Source organism: Pseudopipra pipra, chromosome Z (genome assembly GCF_036250125.1).
Source record: "Pseudopipra pipra isolate bDixPip1 chromosome Z, bDixPip1.hap1, whole genome shotgun sequence".
Taxonomy (NCBI): Eukaryota; Metazoa; Chordata; class Aves; order Passeriformes; family Pipridae; genus Pseudopipra; species Pseudopipra pipra.
This window is the reverse complement of record NC_087581.1, coordinates 14,248,509-14,268,191: the sequence shown is the minus strand read 5'-3', so window position 1 is coordinate 14,268,191 and position 19,683 is coordinate 14,248,509.

Sequence of the window (19,683 nt, the reverse complement as noted above, 5' to 3'; positions counted from 1 at the left end):
TCATTGAAGATGGAAGTCATCAGCAGCATATTCCAGGAACATGCTGGTTACTTGTGCCCTGCTGTGTTGTCCTTCCAACAGATACTGGGGAGATTGAGGACCCCCATGAGGACCAGGAGCTGTGAACATGAGGCTGCTCCTATATGTCTGCCTTCATCCTCTCAGTCTTCTTAGTCAGGTGCCCTGTAGCTAACCTCCAATAAAATGTCCTCTGTCCCTGTCCTCTCTTAAATCCTGACCCATAAGCTCTTGTTTGGCTTCCCATCGATCCCCAGGTGGAGCTTCCTGCTCTTCGTCTGGTCACTGACATAGAGGGTAATACCGTCTCCTTGTGTCCCCTGCCTATCCTTCCTAAAGATAGGCTATAAACTTCCTATAAACTTCCATTCTAACACTCCAGTCATAGGAACCATCCCACCATGTATTCATTATCCCTATGAGATCATAACCCTGCAAATGTGTGCATGTCTCTAACTCCTCTTGTTTACGCCTAAGTTTAGAAACCATGTTTTTCTTCTTTTGAAATTAGGAAAAAGTACATTGTTTGGATAGATCTTAGATGATTCAATAAATTTTAATTCTTTCATGATATCTGCAAATATAATAAAATTGATTAAAAAATAAATAAACGCAAAATTATTGACTTCTTTTTTTAAAATCTATAGGTGTTTAATTCATATGGAGAATCTAGGACTGAATAGAAAAGAACTATATACTAGGTTATCCAATACATCTCATCAGGGACAGACAGTTGCTCAGAGCTATTTTTTGTGTCTGATTTTCCATGAATTTAGATTTATTTAGAAAACCATAAGTTTTCTGCTTTATATCCTCATGTCCCTGCCTAAACAGTTTACCTTGCAGCTTTCAATACAATGTTTTCTCAGTTTTTCCACTTTAGCATGACTTCAAATTAAATATGATCAGAGTAGCAGATGAAAGGACCTAAGGGGAAGCTAAGTGACCTGGAAAATATTTTGAATGGGAACAATTTTTGTACAGTGATAACAAAAAACCAGTATCAAACAGTCTGGTCTTCACTCATTTTGGAGTCAGTAGAAAACTGATAATTTTGGTGGAAAAGGTTCAGTTCCATTATGTCAGTGTATTTCAACTAAGCTCATCCGGACTGGTAGTGATAACTCTGTAACCTGTGTTTTTCACAGACTCACTGAAGAATGTTTGGAAAATAAAGAAAATTTCAGCAATTTACACAAATCATGCTGCAGTGTATCATTCTGTGTATAAATATTTAAATCCTGTGGGAGTTTTTTTAAAAAAAAAAAGAATCACTTTACTAATCTTGTATGAAGAAATTGTATATTACATTTACACAAGACTATAGGTGTCTGTTAAAGTAATAATAAATGGTTTGGGGAAACAAAAGATAAAGACAGATGTTAAAAATTTAATCAGAAGCTGATGAAGAAAGGATACAAATTTAATGAATTATTTTCTGACTTTTTTTATAAGCCACTTCTTTTTATTTTGATCTTATTTAAATCTTATTTCCTGCATAATCTTAATAATTTTTCTACTCAAGACAGTGTCCATATACTCGAAAAAAGTGCATGCAAAATGATAGCAAATGTATTTTAAGGACTAGAGTCCTTCTAACTGGGCCATCCAAGATATTTGTTCAGTTCTACTTGTCTAATTTCTATTTTTCACTATGGTGTTCAGACAGTTGTCAATGTTTGAATCAAAAGCCAATTTCCTGGTAATCAGCATTTACTTCTGTGGTTTTGAACTCTCACACTGAAAAAGAAACTGAACCTGCTGATTCCCAAGGTGAGCAATTAAGCCCCTGACTCACACTAGGCACTGCTACAGCCATGGCTAAACTAAATTTTTACACTATACTCTGTATTCTGAGCATATGTCTCCGATGAAGGCCTGCAAGAGCACAAAGGATCGTTCATCTTAGTATCTTGCCAGGACTTTAGGTATTTAATTCTGCTAATCACAGACACATTCAATTCTATAAAGACTGAAACCTCCCAAGGAAAGTTGTAGCTCTGTACTCAAAATTCGGACACCTTCAGACTGTATTTGTTTTAAGAATGTGGTAGCAACTTGGAGATTTTAAGGAAGTGCTTCCATAAAGTGTGTACATCAAGAGACTCTGTATAAGCCAGAATGCATTTCCCTCCTCTCAGAAGTGCAACTGGAGTGCAATCCTCTATGTTTTTTTCCAACTCTTTCTTTCCCCATTTTGTCTATCACTTCTTTCTACATTCACATCTATCTTTATGCTTCCTTTTTATGTCCAGCTGTTGTTTATGTTTCATTTAAAGTTCCATTACTAGAGAATGAAGGCAGGGGGTCTTGCTTATGGGAGTGTGATGTTCTGGAAACACCATCAGTACTCTTGCAGTTAGAACCATGGCAGTCCTTGTCTTATGTATAGACAGACTAGACCTAATAAGTGAGTTGTTCATGACTCACAAATCAGATTGGAATTAGCAGAAGAAGCTAATTAGTTCATCTTGAGTTAAGAAGTGACTTTATTTCCTCCTGTCTAAATCTTTACAAAATGCAAAATGATAGGCAGGTTTACAGTACTGGTGTTTCAATTCACTGATCGCTTTTTAGAGTTTGTGAAATGAAAACTAATGCAAGTGCAGAAGGGCATGAAGTGAAATGGTTTATTATTTCATAAATAGCTCTATCCGGTGGAAAGTTTCACTGATTTCAGACTTTTGGGAGATTTGGAAGGGTAAGCTTAAGGAAAGAAAAATAATAAAATGCCCACAAAACAAGCAATGCACTACAGCAAATGTCAAAGTTCTGATGTAGCAGAAAAATCAATGTAAAAATCACACCAGAAAAGCATGACAAAATTATCTGTCAGAACTTTTGTACAGTGTATAGTTATTTCAGCTCAGAGCTTGCAACCAGGGACATTTTAGCATCTATTTCTTGAATAGCAAGAGACTATCATCTTGCAAATGGTTTTGATAGGATGCAGTAAATGCCTGAACTATTGCAACAACCCACCAGGGACTAAATTGTTGCTAAGACAAAGATTCAGCCCTTCTTCTACTGTTGTGACAGACAGCTATCCTTGTGCCTTTTTGGTAGAACAGCTCAAAGCATCTTTGCTTGGCCAGCGAGAGCAGAGATACTGAGCTTTCTATCCTCTTAATCACTTTAAGCAAGATTGGACAAATATTCACCACAGACTTGGTGAAACAGTAAACTGAAGGGTTTAGTCTTTATTGATTGTATTAACTAAAAATAGTCATACAGGATGATGGATAATTTCTTGTACCAGATGTGAGTCTAACAACAACCAATAAAGGTTATTTTTATACTACTGAGTTGGAAACACCTCATTTTGTGTCAGAGTGCTAGTAACCCATACAGCATACCCTTCTCTGTGAATGAACTAAACAGTTCCCTTGAATGAGACTATATTTTGTGGTTTTGATCAACCATAGTTTTATCAGTTCTGTCAACTATATTTTATCCTACCAAACCTTACATGCCAAATGACTATAAATAGAGGCAGATGCAGCTCTCAGCATGGCCCAGCCCAGCAGCATGCATTTTAACTGCACTGCAGCAGGAGACAGATATCTTCATCAGCAAGCGATGGCTTCAATGCTGTGCTATAGGTTAAAGCCAGTCCCTGTCTTGGTAGCTGTGTGTGGCATGTGAACTTGTAGTTGAAGATCAGACTAGTTGAAGGGAGTTTGGACTAGATGGCCTTTCAAAGGTCTGTTCCAACTCAAACAATTCTACAATTCTATGATTCTCTAACACACTCCTCAGCTGCAATATGCGCATGGTGCAGTCAGACTAGGGGCTGAAAGTGTAAAATATAAGGGTCTTGTGCCATGGTTTGCTTCTGCCAAAATGCAAAATGGTGTGAACCCTGTGACTATTATTCAGAGAGGGTACGGTGCAGAATATATTCCCAAGATATACTGAAATGAGAAGGTTGATCCACACATCTAAATTGGGCTGGACTTATCTGTAACACTCTCCTAAAGGGTGTTGTATTAGTTCCACTTAAAGTGAATGCTTATTTGCTCTATAAGTGCAATATTGTTAAACTACAAACAACGCAATTTCATGGTAATTGTGGTTCCATTTCAGTGCAATTATTAAAGAACAACGATTTCAAGGAGTTTCTTTAGCAAACTACCTCTGGTTTTTATGACTTTTGACAAATCAATAACAGTCCCTTGAAAAAACATAAAAAAACTGAAAGTAGTTGATTGTACAACTAGAATGAAATGGAAATTAGGAATTCAGTCGAGTTTATTAGCACAACAGAAAACAAATAAAAAAATCTTTGCAAACAAGAAGCAATGCAATTAAATCCAGCACCCAAGTGATTTAGTTGAGTAATCTTAATTGCAATACATTAGTCTTAATTTTGGTTTCTTACTCTGTCCTGCTACCTGTGATCCCCCACAAAGTCAAGAAAGTCACAGTGATCAAATAAATTAGAAAACCTCAGATACACAGAGGTCACTGTTGACATAATATGTTAATAATGAAAATATGGATCAAAAAAAGAAGCACATTGATGTAGTATGTCTGAAAACCTACTGATTCTCCAGTACATTAATTCTTTTCACAAAAGAATTATTGTCAAAGAATGAGTCACACAACACATATAAGATGTCTTTGTCTATTCTCTGCTTTACAATATTTTTAAAATGATTAATGTATTTTTGATTTATTGTATTTTAATTTAACACACTTAAGTCCAAAGCATAGGATCTGTCTCAGACAATATTACATATCAACTGATCATAATGGTATTTGGTAAAGAAAATTCAGCAGAATATTTAAATACACATCCAACTATATCTATAAATACGTATACATAAAAGACAGGAGAACAATAAAAACACATCTAGTTGTAAATAACTGTATAGATAATACAGGCAAAGAAGGTTCTTTTGGAAAGTAGACAATGAAAAGGAAATTGCTCATACAAGTATAATTTGTTGTGAAAAGAAAAACACAGTGTCTGTTTATGTCCTCTGAGTTTATATTTTTTAGTTTAGGTGATGTTCTTCTTTATCATACCACTTAAAATAAACTGATTGCATGATGATACTGTGGACTGTCCTTTCCAAAGGTTTAAGAAAGACTAAGATTCACACCTTACTTCACTGTCATTTCCTCATGGAAAAAATCTCATGTTGAATTGGAATTGGGAATTCTATTTAATAGAAATAATGTGAGTGCAGAAAAAAACAATTGATAACTAAGTAAAAGTGTAAATTACAAAGATGTGATATGTCAATAACTCCCTTGAGCACTCTAGGGATTCAAGAGATCTCCCCAAATTCTTACTACATTCCAGAGATCTGTCATGGTGATCAGCCCTGACTGAAGATACTTCTTCCTCTATTGATTTCTCTAATAATAGTTCTTCATATACCTCAAGAAGCTGAAATGGAAAGACAATCTAATATATCTGTCATATGTTGAAGAAACTGGATGTTTGCTGAAGAATCAGCAAATTCTCCATACAACTTGATGTCTCATTTAAGATTCAAGATTAAAAAGCAAACAAATATTAATAGCATTAAAATCAGGAAACACTACTGAAAAAATATAAAATATTTTGTTTTATTTACTTTTGTGGAACAAAATCAGAAAAAATTTATTTTTCCTTCTTTCTCTTGTTCACTTCCACTGGACTTGCAATTGACTAATATGCTTCTATGTTGCATCTAAGGTTGCTCATGCTAGGGAGAATGCTTCCCTGGTAGACTATACAGCTTGTGAATATTTCTAGATTTTTTTTCCAGATACCAATTCTTTCACTGAAATTTGTTCTTTTTTCTATGTTATTCCAATATTTTAACTGAGTAGGGTTGTGAGACAAAGGCTTTGTGTTCGTTGTTGGGTCAGCTGATTCTGTGGCTCTCCATCACAAGGTGGAAGTTGTGCTCACCTACATGCTGTTTCTCAATTGTGGTCCCAGTCTCCCCATGGAACTGGGTCTGTGTGTGAGTTGGATGAACTTAGGGTAACTGGTGGAAGCACAAGGAGTTGGGCTTGTTACAGCAGAGAGATGGCAGTAGGTTTGTTCACCATGCCTCGTCAGCCTAAAGAGTCCACAGTGATGGAAAATGAAAATGTTTCCTTAGGTTAGGTGTCACTTTCTGTTCTAGACTGACCTACTTACCAAGAGAAGTCAAAGAGGCTTTCCCCACTTCTGTGACCAAGGTTGCAATTTCATGAACGAGTCAACAGAGCCCGGAAGGAAAGTTGTTCATGTGGCTTTTTCAGACCTGACACACAACTCCTTCAGATAGTGTCATTTCCTAAAACTCCTGCAAGTCTTTCTTTCCATCTTTTTGTAGGTTTTCCTTTGTTGAAAAGACCTTCTCATCCTTTTAACCTGCTGAACTTTGCAGTTTTCCACTAGCTAGCTGCTTTGCTGTAAGGATGAGTAAAAATAAAGAGTTGTTCAGAGTCTCTGACAGTTTGCTTTAGGGCACAGCCTCAAATACAAATAAAGATGTTCCATAAAGTCTTACAGTAATACTAAATATAAGGTTATGGTGTACATTAATTGACTTGAGTTGCAGAAATCATACAAAAATTTTTCAAATTATTTTTTTGAAAGCAGTTTTTTTGTTATAAATCAGAATGACAGTGCTTCATACTGATATGAGTGTATATTGGTATATTGCCTTTCTATCTATTTAATAGATTTAGGCGATCCAATCAAATAATCATATCAGTTTAGGATTTAATACTGAGTTAACAAAAGCTATAGTATTTTACAGAAAGTGGAATTGCAGTTTTTTTTTCTGGTATGCCATAAAATTATTTGTACTACTTGTCTCCCATTACTTAGTCAACACATAGGCAGTCAATAGTTTAGGATACTTTTTAAATATTTGATAGTGAAGATTGTACAATTAATCACAAACCACAGAATATGAGACAGAAAAAAAGATTATGTAGAAAATATTTTTCACCTTCAAAATACCATGAGGTGTAATTACCTAAACGACTTTCAAAAATATTAACTAGTGTAGTACAATTATAATATTAATCACATCTTCCACACTGCATGTGCCCAGTTTGAAACCTTAGCAATTTTTTCTATTAGCAATTAAATTGCTGAAATTTACTGAAACAAGTTTAGGCTAGTGCCCAAGGTAGGTATTTCTTACTATATCTTTTGACAGCTATTTTCAGCATTGGCTAATGCTAAAGGCTTAGACACCCAGAATCCTGGAATAATGTGGTATACCATTCTGGTATTTCTACCAGTGAAATAGACCCTGCCCCGTTAGATAAGATGAAATTTGATTAGACAAAATGACAAAGTAGGAACATTGCAATTTCAGTTGTGAAAATAAAAAGAAATCTGGTAAGATCAAAACCACTAAAAAGCAGTGTCATGCTATTAACATGCAGTCTCTGGAGTTTTTTAAGCTATATATTCCAACTGCAGTGTCAGTATTTTGAATTTGATATCAATTTGGAATTTAATTGAAATATAAAAACAATTGGAGTAGTTTCATAGAATATTGTCATGGCTGATAAAAATATATATATTTTTTAGGAGACTACAATTTAAACTGATAAAAATCAGTACTGATATTGCTCCAGTCAAGAACAATCAAAATGGACCTAAGACATCTTCCATCAGCTTGAAACTAGAGGCAATTCATCTTGCAAAATGTGTGGATATCTCCCCCCACAGAAAGCAAGGCACTGTAGGCTTGATACTCCCTTAAAATAGCACAATCTTTTCAACTTTCTTTACAACCGTCTTATTGTATTTCATCCATAATACACAGTTCTCTTCTCACTGGAAGGACTGTGATCTGGTTTCCTGAAGTCCAGATCACTGCCTAATAGTCTCTGCTTTTAGGACCAATGGTTAGTGGTAGACAGGTGTTTTGGTTTAATCATTGGTTTAATGATTGTTCATTTCTATTGTAACCTTGACTGCAGAGTTGAAGAGGTGAAAAAATCATGACTGCAATAGTTTTAGCATCCAGATAAAGGAGTCCTAGACTGCTTTTGGTAGTATTTTTGGTAGCAACTGTTGCCTGTTTCTCTAATTTAATAATAACACTTCCTAGGACCCATGAATCTCAAATTGTCTCAATTTTCCAGTTATCAGTGGTAAATTAAAAGCATTTTATAAGGTAATGATGCTCCATAGTCTTCAATTCATAGAGGTGTTTTTTCTCGTGTTTCAATGAACAGTGATACAACTTTCCTATAGCTTTCCACAAATCTTTGTACATTTTATGAGGGGACTACTTATGACGCGAGGACCCCTGGTGGTCTAGTGGTCAGGATGCGACACTCTCACCGCCGCGGCCCAGGTTCGATTCCTGGTCAGGGAACTCCTCCGGGCAGATGGAGCTCGTCAGCCCTGTAAGGCCATCCATCTAAGAGAAGGTCACTCTAAACAAACCTACGTCCTGAGGACCTCGCTGCCACTGTCTGAGCTCGCTCGGTCCCGGCAGATGAACCTCAGGATTAAAGGGTGGGCTCAGTTCAGCGCACACTGTGTCTCACCTAAAAAATCCGCTGCGCAGGCTCGAAGGGTAATGACCCTTCCCAAATCTTCATCCACGAAGGCTGGCCATACTCACTTATGACTCTCTTAACTGGAACTACAAGTCTCTTAATTGGAATTACTTTTAATTACTAGCTGGTTTTTATATATGAGATAACACGTCCTCATGGGCCCACTGTAGTTTTGCTCGTATTTTGATGGTTTATCCAGCAGAACCAGATTTCTGTACTGAACAACATAACAAACAATGCTCTTTCTTAGCTTAAGAAGCTGAGAAAATGTGGGCAGTGTATAATGATCTATGTCTGAGGAATTATGAAAATGAGTACTTGAAACACAACTGGTCTTTATTAGTGGAAATATGGTTCAGGTACTGGACCTGAATGGGTGTTATGAACATAAGCCATCTGTATTCTCAAATGTGGCTGCCAAGTAAGTATATCTAGCAGATTAGGACTTAAAAAAACCCACTGGTGTCATAAAATATTTCAGTTTCTTTGGTAATGAAGGTAATAAAGGAAAATGTTGTTTAGCTAGTTATACCTCCTGGACAGTTTTGAGCCTCACAAAGACTGTAGCAAACTGGTGATATGGTTTGAAGCTGGCTCCCTGCCAAGTCTCCAAACCTTACCACAAGAAGTCCCCCTCCCCCCAAAACCTCAGGGAGAAGAGGGAGAAAAAACAACCAAGAAAACCCGAAACGAGAGAAACAGCTAAAGTGATATATATAAATATATATAAATATATTTACACTTATGTTACAGTTATATACAATTGAAATATATACAATTTCACAAGGGAACGGGAAGGGGGAAGGGAAAAGGAACAAAATCAAAATAATATATATATATATATATCCCAATTAGCAGCCCAAGATCTAGCAACTAAAAGAGTTAGCAAAGAAATAGCTCACTACTCTCCTTGGGACAACCGAGAGTCACTCCGGAACGATCGTCGGCAACCTCCGTCTCCCAAGGTCGGTAAGGCCTAACCAGGCCTCGCTCCCCAACACGACAGACTCAACAGCAGGGAACCTGCACCTCCAAGCCACCGGAAGGAAAGAGAGCGAAGGCCTCTCCTCCTTTCTTCTTATAGTCTGGGGATCGTAGGGAATACTGGGTAAATCTGGACCCTTCCTTGGTTACAACCTGTCACCAAGGAAGGCCTAGCCCAAACCACCACAACTGGGTAACAAAACATTTTATCTAATTACCCTTACTCTCTAATACAAATGCAATAAATATATTTTTAGTTATTCGATGAAACTATATTGTCTACATTGAGAACTGCCATTATTGATCAGATTAGTTGTTAATTTTATGACGGTATCACAACAGCAACTCACACTGGTTTGGATAGTTCACTTTTAATATCCTGAACCAGCTTCATCAATCAGTGGGGTTCATCAGTTAGAGCAAATGCAGCTCCTTGCTAGGACCTCCCAGATATCCTGAGTTAACCAAGGAATCTCTGGCCCAACTCAGCAAGTGCCACTGTTCTGATAACACTACGTAGTCACTTGTGTTGCTAGGTCATACCAAATCACCATAATACATTGCCTAAAGGAGCGGAGGAAAAAAACTCTAAAGCAATTTAATTGGGGATGAAATAAGAAAAGGATTTAATTAAGTAACAAGACGTGCGCATACCCCTGTGTCTCAGGTGTTACAATTTATAATAGTGTCTGTCTAATCTGAAGTTTTCCCACCTGTGGCTTTTGCCCTCATCCACCCCCATCTCGCCCCTGGGAATTGGGGCTTGGGGTTTTTCTAGACTCTCTCTTCATCAACCATCATCTTCTTCAGAGTATAAGGGGTACAGGGTGGCCTAGTTCCTGACCATCTTCTGCTGTTTGGGTCAAGGTACAAGCATTCTTCAAGCAGAACTGGCCTATCTAAGAGACTAAACATAAAATGGAATCCAGGGGTAGAATTGATATGGGGAGCATGGAATGGGGTAATAGGGGTTCGAGAATGTGTGTAGTTTCTGTGCTAAGGGTAAGGGGATAAGTGCTGCTGCTTCTAAATCTACTTCTACAATATAACTACTTATAAAACTTATAAAAATTAGAAAAATCAAAAAACTGAAAGGACCTTAAGGTATCAATAGATCTTCTAGATGTTCATCAGAGCTGTGTCTAGTGGCAGACAATTAGGGACATCTGGTGGTATGACATATCACATGACTTAACAGAGCTCCATGGGCAAAAAGAAAGGGATGATCCACCATGGTTGAACAGAAATGGAGTCAGTGATTATATATAGTCACATAGAAGCTAGCATTCTATAATCTCTCACACATATCAGGTAGTATTATCTAATATTTGTAAATGTCTTTGATTTGCCAGAATTATTATCAACACAGAGTAAGTGATACTGGAAAAATAGATAGTCCCATCCATTGTGTGGAATGTTCAGAAATTCAGCAGTTCATCATCATAATCACTGAAAAGGTTGCATTGATACTAGTAAAGATATTATTATTCCTCCATTTTGCTTCTGAGAGATGCCTTCCCATAACCCCCAAATAATGTCTTGGTTTTATTTCTATGAGAAATAAAAGCCAACCTGAATTCTGAAGTACCAGAGAGCAGCTTGCAAATATTATAGCTTGTTTTTTGGTTTTGTTTTTTTTTTTAAATTTTTTTACAGATGCTGTAGATAATAGGTACTTCAGATTTACTAAAGTGCATGATTGCTTTTTAAACTGTGCATTTCTTCATAATAATGCACTGTAAATAAGTTGTTGTACTGTAAAACATCACCACTCTCTCACAAACCTCTAAAGTTCTTAAAAGCACTCATTCTTATTTGGCTTTTAAAAACTAGCTATTAATATTTACATTTGTGACTGTGCACAAATACATAAAATCATCATAAAAGCCAGGGGTTTAAGTGCCTGCCCTTCCATTCACTGGGTCAGAAAGAACTTTTAGATCTGTCTCAGAGGATTTCTTGCTATTACAAATATGAAACTAGGATGTTAAAATGAAAAAGAAGCAAATTTAATAATAATAAAAATAATAATAATAATAATAATAAAAAATACTTGCAAGAGACAGAGCTCAGCTTGATGGCTCCAAAGAGTAGAAGGAGATTATGTTAAAGCATAAATGGGGTTTTAACATTTTTAAATCCAGAAGGTCTAATCTAATCTAATCCTTTTCAATCCAATTTTTTTAATGCAGCCTAGACATCAGATTAAAGCTTGCACTTTTTTAGGCCATTGCAAACAGAATCAGCATCTGTGCTGCCTTTCTAATGTTCAACATTTCAAAAAGGATTTTAAATGAATTAAGAGTATAATTATAAAGCATAAACAAATGAAGAGCTTTCCTTTTCTGGTAAATGAAATGACTATTAAAAAGGAAAAGGAAGAACCTATTCTTGAGGTCATATAACACTATAAAGACAACAGCTACAGAGGAAGAATTTTTTTAGAAACAATTCCTTTTTTTTTTAAGTAAAAAATCAAGAATGTGAATTTTATCTGCTGAGTTTACTAGAACTGATGTTAACGAAATATACCGATCAGAAAAAAGCCTTGCTTTCTTTCCATTGTTTTCCTGGGTTATAGATGCTGCTGGATTTTGAATTTAAAGTGAATCTTAAGTCCTTGAAAAGTGCAAAATAATGTACTTCAGATTACTGTGTCCTATAGTAAATACAGCATCTCTTCTGCCAATACAAATATTTCCAAGCTCTCTCTTGCCTCCTGCACCAAATATATTACAAACTACTCATTGCTGATGTAACAAATCCTTCTTTTAACACACTTGTTCCTCCCAAAGGAAAGCCAAAGCATTCTACAAGACAGTTTTTATTAGATTAACAGTTTCTTAGGCATTGGGGTAAAAAAACTTAAAACACCAATAGAAAGATGACCATCATGTATGTATATTGAACCTGGTTTTGTTCCTGATCAAGTCAATGGCAAAGCCACACTGGGATTGTCTCCAGTAGAACATAATTAATTTAGCAGTGAATGTGATTTTGTGTTTCATATACATCTTTAGTAGGTCTTCAAGACATAAACTTGGGGCTCCTTCTGCTGTTCAAGTAGTCTAAATTGGATCTTCTGATAAATTTTTTATTTTATTGAAAATACCTCAGGATAGCTTTGTTTAAGATGATGAGCTGTGGTGGACAGAATAATGAAAATAATTTGTATTCTTCTGAGTTAGTAGTTATCAAAAAAATGAGCGCAGATGTGAACTCCAAGCATGGATAAGGAGGTACAAATAAGTACATTCAGAAGGATCTGAGTGGTCTGAACATGCATATAGGAGCTTTAATCCTTAAAGTTATTGACAAAAAAAAGAAAATAAGGACAGTTTAACATTTTCTTTTACAAAGACCATGAATTTTCACTGCTTAGACTATCATGTTGGACTTGAGAACCTTTTAATGTCAAAATTTAAGATAAGGACAAATAATTAAAAACACTAGGAGTCACCACAAACTCTTACCTTTAAAGACAGGCTGAAATGAACCTTCAGTGTCTAATTCTGAAGCCAGTCAAACTGATGAATACCCAGAAGACTGCCAAATTCAAGACACATTTATCTTTTTTGCCTAATGTATAACACTCTATAATTAATCAGGCTCAACCTGCTGGAAGAAGACCTGAATAAACAAGGAAATAGAGACTGCAATGCATTTAAATTGGCCCTCTAGTTGGGGAAATCAAAGGACCAAGAGTTTGGGTTGCATGGGGGAACATGAAACCATACTATAGTTTAGACAAAGAACTGTAGAAAGGAGGATGCAGTAATGCTATCATAGCACTAACAGCTATTACTACTACAGCTTCTCAAAAGCCAACTAAAATGCAGACTTAGATGTTCCATTTTACACACTGCAGGTTTTTTGCTAGTACACTGTTAAAAAGAATACCAACAAGCTCTAAAACATTTTAGTTCATATCTGAGAAAACACACTGGTCGGATATTTTAAGAAGAACAGAGAATGTATTCAAAAGGTGCAGCTGTTTAGATCATACATTTAAATTGTCAAAATAAAATTCAGTTGATGATTGGAGGATTACCTAACATGGGTTTAGTGCATACATGTGTATTGAAAATGCCTGGTAAAATACATAAGATCTGGATGCATTTGGACCTTTCCATTACTTAAAGTAACAGAGATTGTCTTTTTATATGTTCTCAAATACTTTATAAGGAGGCATAGCAGCCTCTGAGTTGGGGATGTGTAAACTCTCATGGTCAATGACTTGTTGATATTTACATTTTCCTAATTTTGTGAGAATAAATGTCTACACAGAATATTGGACAAGAGTGAATCCAGATATTCATTTTACATAATGACTCTTTCTTTGTTAGTTGTCCTTTTCACTTCCAAAATTACACTTTAGACCACACTCTCAATGTGACGAAATAAAGAGAACAATATTGACTTGAAATTAGCTCGAATCTTCCCTGACCATTGAACATTCCAATTGTTTGCACATCTAGATTTGCAAGGTCTTATGTGTACCATGGTTGGGATCTGCCTAGATATCTATTCAGTCATGAAAAGCATCTTGCATATACTAGAAATTACTGACATGAGAGTCTTGATTTTCTATTTGCCCATTACTTTTGGGGGCAACACAGGATACCTCCGGCATTGCCCTTACTGTGCACACCATTTAACAACGCCTGCTTTGTAGGCCATGGTTGTGGGGTGTTATCAGAACTGTAAACCAAGTTTCTTCCATTAAAATGGGATGTTAAAGCTTTATATTAAAGCCTAAAAAAAGCCCTGAAATATTCCTGATCCCTTCTGCTGTTGCATATTAATGTAGTCAAGTGCACGGCATAACCCTGAGCAATTAAATAATTTCTGAAAGGCAAAATTCATTGACAGTTGCAGAGAGAAAGAGAAAGTTTTTATTTTACTACTTAGTGATAGCTTTCTTCCCCCTGCTTTTGACTTTCTGTCGACATTGCTTATTTTTCCAGCCTCCCACACATATTGATTACCTCTCTCAGCTGATGCCCTCTGGTCTCCCTTGACTTGCTGCTTTATCTCGCTCTGTAACACTTGTACATTTTTAGTTACTTCTATTTGTACACATGGGCCAAATTTATCCTTCGTTTTCTGCCAAGGTGTTACATCAAGTATGAATTTGACCCTCTGAGTCTTTCTTACTGCTTCTGAAATCAGGTTTCTAAAAACAGATGAAGATGGTTTCCATGATGGAGTAAGTATTTATAGCGTAAGACCTGATCCCGCACACAGAGAGAAACACTATGCCTCTGATCAAGGCCATAGCTTCTTCATAGGCATAAGCACATGATTTTAAGTCCATAACAGACTTTCTCACCCTCTGTCCTCCACTTATTGCCAGAGGTTTCTATAGTTACACTGCTGTGCACATAACTTTTCATGTGTATTTGGCACTGTACTCTGTGTGTACCTTCAAAGCTGAATTGAAGCCTTCTTTGAGACCGACCCTGATATCTAGATCTGTTGGTATGCCACACACAATCTCCAGCATAAGTTTTTGAGGAGAATGTCCCTAAGGAAGAGCTGAGGACTGTGCCAGTTCCAGTGACACCTCAGTAGTGCCCAGCTTTGTCTGGGAGTGGTATGGTAACCTCTCTGACAGTTTTACACACACATGAGTCTTCTGTGACTGCTCAGGAAATGTCACATCCAAGGAACACACATCTTTTGGGTCACAATCTGGATGCTGGAATAAAATGCATTTTTAAAGTGCAATTCTTACTTTTTATGTACAGAAAATACTGTGGTCTTTGCTAACAGAAGCAACACAGTTTATTCCATTTCACTCTCATGGTACTGAAAAATGCTGCTCAATTTGAAATCTTCTGAAAAACTCAGCAACAATTTTTGAATGACATATACTGATTAGTATATGTCCTACATGTCTTTGTATTTAGTATTTAATTCATTTCCCTTCAAGTCTTCCTGTCTTTAGGAAAGATTGGCAAAAAAAGCCAAACTTAGAGTGAATGTTTTTCTGGTCACACGTCATCCTTTGCATATTTTTTGCATATTGAGTTTATTTCTGGATTATAACAAACTGTTACATTCCATTTTATTTTAGTGGAAAAGAAATAGTAAAAAATTCTAATCAGTTCACCAATAAACTAGCAGATAGTGTGCAGGAAATGAATTCAGTTTCTTAGTCTCTGAATAGGACAAAAAAGTAACAACTTTAAGAAATACTGATACAAACATGGTAAAGGTTGTAGAAAATGAAGAATGATTTCTGTTTTAATTAGCTTGAACAGTTGATGGAAGCGTTCTAGGAGACACAGGTGGTGGCGGTAGATGACCCATGATTTGGAACCATACAGGAGAGCAGACAGCACTATGGCTCTGTAAACACTGATCTTTGTACTTTTCTTCAAGTGTTTATTATGCCATACTCTTTTGTGGAGTTTTCCGAAAGCACTATATGCCTTTGCTAACCTGTTGTCTATCCCTCCATCAATCTTACCATCCAAGGAGATGAGGCTACCTAAGTAATTAAACTGCTGGACTGATTTGAGCTCTGATTGGCCAGTGGTGATATGGGGATGATGGGGGACTTCCTGAGGTGCAGGTTGATAGAGAACTTCTGTCTTCTTTAAGCTGACTTCCAGTCCAAAGAGCTCAGCAGCGCCTGCAAAGCAGGATGTTAAACGCTGCAGAGCTGCTTCTGTGTGGGCCACAAGGGCGGCGTCATCAGCATAAAGCAGCTCCTGGACAAGATGGTTTAAGGTCTTGGTGTGGGCCTTCAGTCACCTTGGGTTGAATAGACTTCCATCAGTACGACATCGAATGTAGATACCGTCCTGATCATCGAGGTCTGCTGTGGCCCTTTGGAGCATCATGCTAAAAAGGACTGTGAATAGGGTAGGAGCGAGAACGCAGTCTTGTTTCACACCATTCTTAATTAAAAAGGGCTCAGAAAGTGTGTTGCCATATCTGACTTGGCCGTGCTGATCCTCATGGAGTGAGATGATCATTTTAAGGAACTTTAAGGACATCATAAACGTTCCAAAATCTGCCACAGACCTTTTCTACTCACAGTATCAAAAGCCTTGGTGAGGTCGACAAAGGTTACATAGAGACCTTTGTTTTGTTCCCTACACTTCTCTTGCAGTTGTCCGAGAACAAATACCATGTCTGTGGTACTCCTGTTGGCTCTGAAACCACACTGGCATTCAGGTAGAATTCCTTCTGCTATAGCGAGTATTAGTCTGTTCAAGAGTATTCTTGCCAGGATTTTGCCAGCAATGGAGAGCAGAGTAATACCACGGTAATTTGAGCAATCTGATTTAATACCTTTCTTCTTGTACAAAGTGATGCATCTCCTAGAACGCTTCCATCAACGCTGCCTCCGTACAATCTTAAACATCCACTGGTCAGATTTTGTGACCAATACATCTGTTCTAGAACAAGCAGCAGTCACAAGTATTGAGGCCATGTTACTGAGAACACAGCTGCGCTGGGCAGGGCACGTCTCCAGGATGAAGGACCACCACCTCCCTAAGATCTTGCTTTATGGTGAACTTGCCACTGGCTGCCGCAAGAGAGGAGCCCCAAAGAAAAGATACAAGGACTCCCTGAAACATCATCTCAGCCTTGGCCATATTGATCACCATAACTGGTCTACTCTGGCCTCCAATCGGGAGGCCTGGAGACACACCATCTATAACGCTGCTGTCTCCTTTGAGAAAGCACGCAGGATCACCCTTGAGGAGAAAAGGCAACGCAGAAAGAACCGTGTCTTGCAGAATAAGGAGTCTTTCTGCTGTGCCTTTTGCAATCGGATATGTCTGTCACATATTGGCATCATAAGCCACCAGTGTGCCTGTAACAAATGTGGATAGAGCCTTCCCAAATCTTCATTCGTGAAGCCTAGCCATGATGATGAGTTTGAACAGTATAACACTGAGGACAGCTTGCTATGGTCATTATTTTTAAAGATGAAGAACCTTTATCTTTTTACTACTATGGTGTTCACTGTGATGCAGTTACCCATTTTAATATATTTTTCCCGAAGTAATCAATATAAACAAATTTACTCACAGTTACTATAAATATCACACATTTCATATATGTGGTTACATTGGGATTTGCCTATATATTCAACTGTTTAACGCAAAGTTGGAAAATTTGGTTACACATGGGCAGAAAATTTGACTTCATAGGTCTTAATGCAATCACTGAGAAATATGTCTTCTCTGACAGACATTGTAGGCAGAATATAGAAATTGCCTTTTAAAGATGTCTCCAATCACACCATGCAATATTAAAATGAAGATTTTTTGTGTTCATGGTGAGAAAACCAACAGGTGACAATTCCTTACTTTCTCTGCGAGATTTATTTTAGCAGCATAAACACTTCACTGGCAGAAGTTTTTCCTCCTATTTATCTTGCATTTCCCTCTTATAAAGCATTTTTTTATTACATCTCTGTCTAACTTTGATTTGTTGCATTATATATTTTCCATTGTATTTCAAGTTCCTTTTCTCAATTACTGTGAGAATCTGACTTTTATGGTGTTTGTGAAACCTCTTGATTCAGTTTGGGAGATAACAGTGATCAAAAAATCTAGATAAGAAACAGAACTTATTGGAAGCATTACAATCTAGTATACAATGTAATAAATTATATATTACATATACTAATGTTTCAATAATTCTATGTTGAAGGTAGCCTGTAAAGAGGGAAGGCAGTTTGGAGACAATGTATGGAAAGGTAAGGGTTTGGTTTTCCATATTGAAGTGAAATTCAACTTACTTTCCAGACAGCTGTATTTTTCATTAGTTTTTAAAGTAAAATCATGAAGATATTAAATTAATTTATCAGTAATTATACGAGAAACACAAGATCTGAAACCATGACTATATTACATATTTCCTTCTGGTAGGGATTCAGAAATCTGAATTTTTTTAATAATCCTCTTGTTGACAGATGAGGTTCTCAGAAGTGTTGTCAGGAAGAACTAGGTATCTACATCATGCTTCACAAACAGGGTCTGTTCAATAGTCCTATTTTTAGAGCAAAGAACTGGAGCATAGGTTTACAGATTCTCATCTGGGATCAGGAAGTCTCCTGGATCTCTGATCTTAACATTAGGTGAGCTTTCCATTGCTGGCCTGATGCTCTACCATTATGGAGAGGAATGATGGTATTTGTAACATAGCAAAAGTACAAAGAAACATAATGATCACTATTAGAGCATTGATCTGGAGAATGTAGCTCTGATAGAAAGCATTTGCACCATGCAGGTGTCCTTCCTGGGATCTCCTGTGGCTGATCAATAAGAATACATTGGAGAGTAATTTGCTACGACTTGAATCTTGCTTATTCCTTGCTGTTTTCTTGCCAAACACACCATGTGGTGCTGAAGATGGGATCTCTTTTTAAAGATGAAAAAAGTTGCATTTTAGAAATTTCCCCCCACTATAGAAGCCAAACTTTCTAATTTCAGATGTTGCACATGGTATACAGTTTAAAATTCTAGAGTTTGAGTCTATCTCTGTCAGTAACTAGGCCTACACCTGTTCTCTGTCATCCCCTCGGCCACTTTAAATTTTGTGAATATAGCATTCCACCTGTATATTGTAAATGTTATCTAAGCTTGGGCTCAATGAGTGACCTATGCAATGGCTTTGACCCTAACAAATAACAATAAACTCCTAAATTAGGCAGATTTCCCTCACAGAACTCAGATTCTTGCCTCACAGTTACAAGCTGAAAGTTATACCAGCAAAAGAACCTGAACACTAGTGATATTAAAAAGAAAAGTAGTGAAGGTTGTCTGACAGATATTCAAATTCTTTTTCTTCTGTACAACACTCACAGTTTGACAGTGTTCTTTCAACTCATGCAAGAAAAGGATTTTGCCAGTTATGTTCTTTTATGTAAAAGTTTATCACTCTATTGTCTCTCTTATATAAGAAAATCAGCTACCAGTTTATTTCCAAAAAGGTTACCTTATGCTTATTTTGGGTGAGATGCTCTGGAAGAGTACAATGGAATACTTCACAGCCAAAGGAGGCATTTTCTTAAAGCCTTCATGAAAAGAATTTTGGTGAATACAATCTTCAATCCTGCATTGAGTATTATCAGTCCTGATAAGTGTTGGCTGGAATTCCCATCCAAGCCTGGATGATGGGAAGTTTTATATT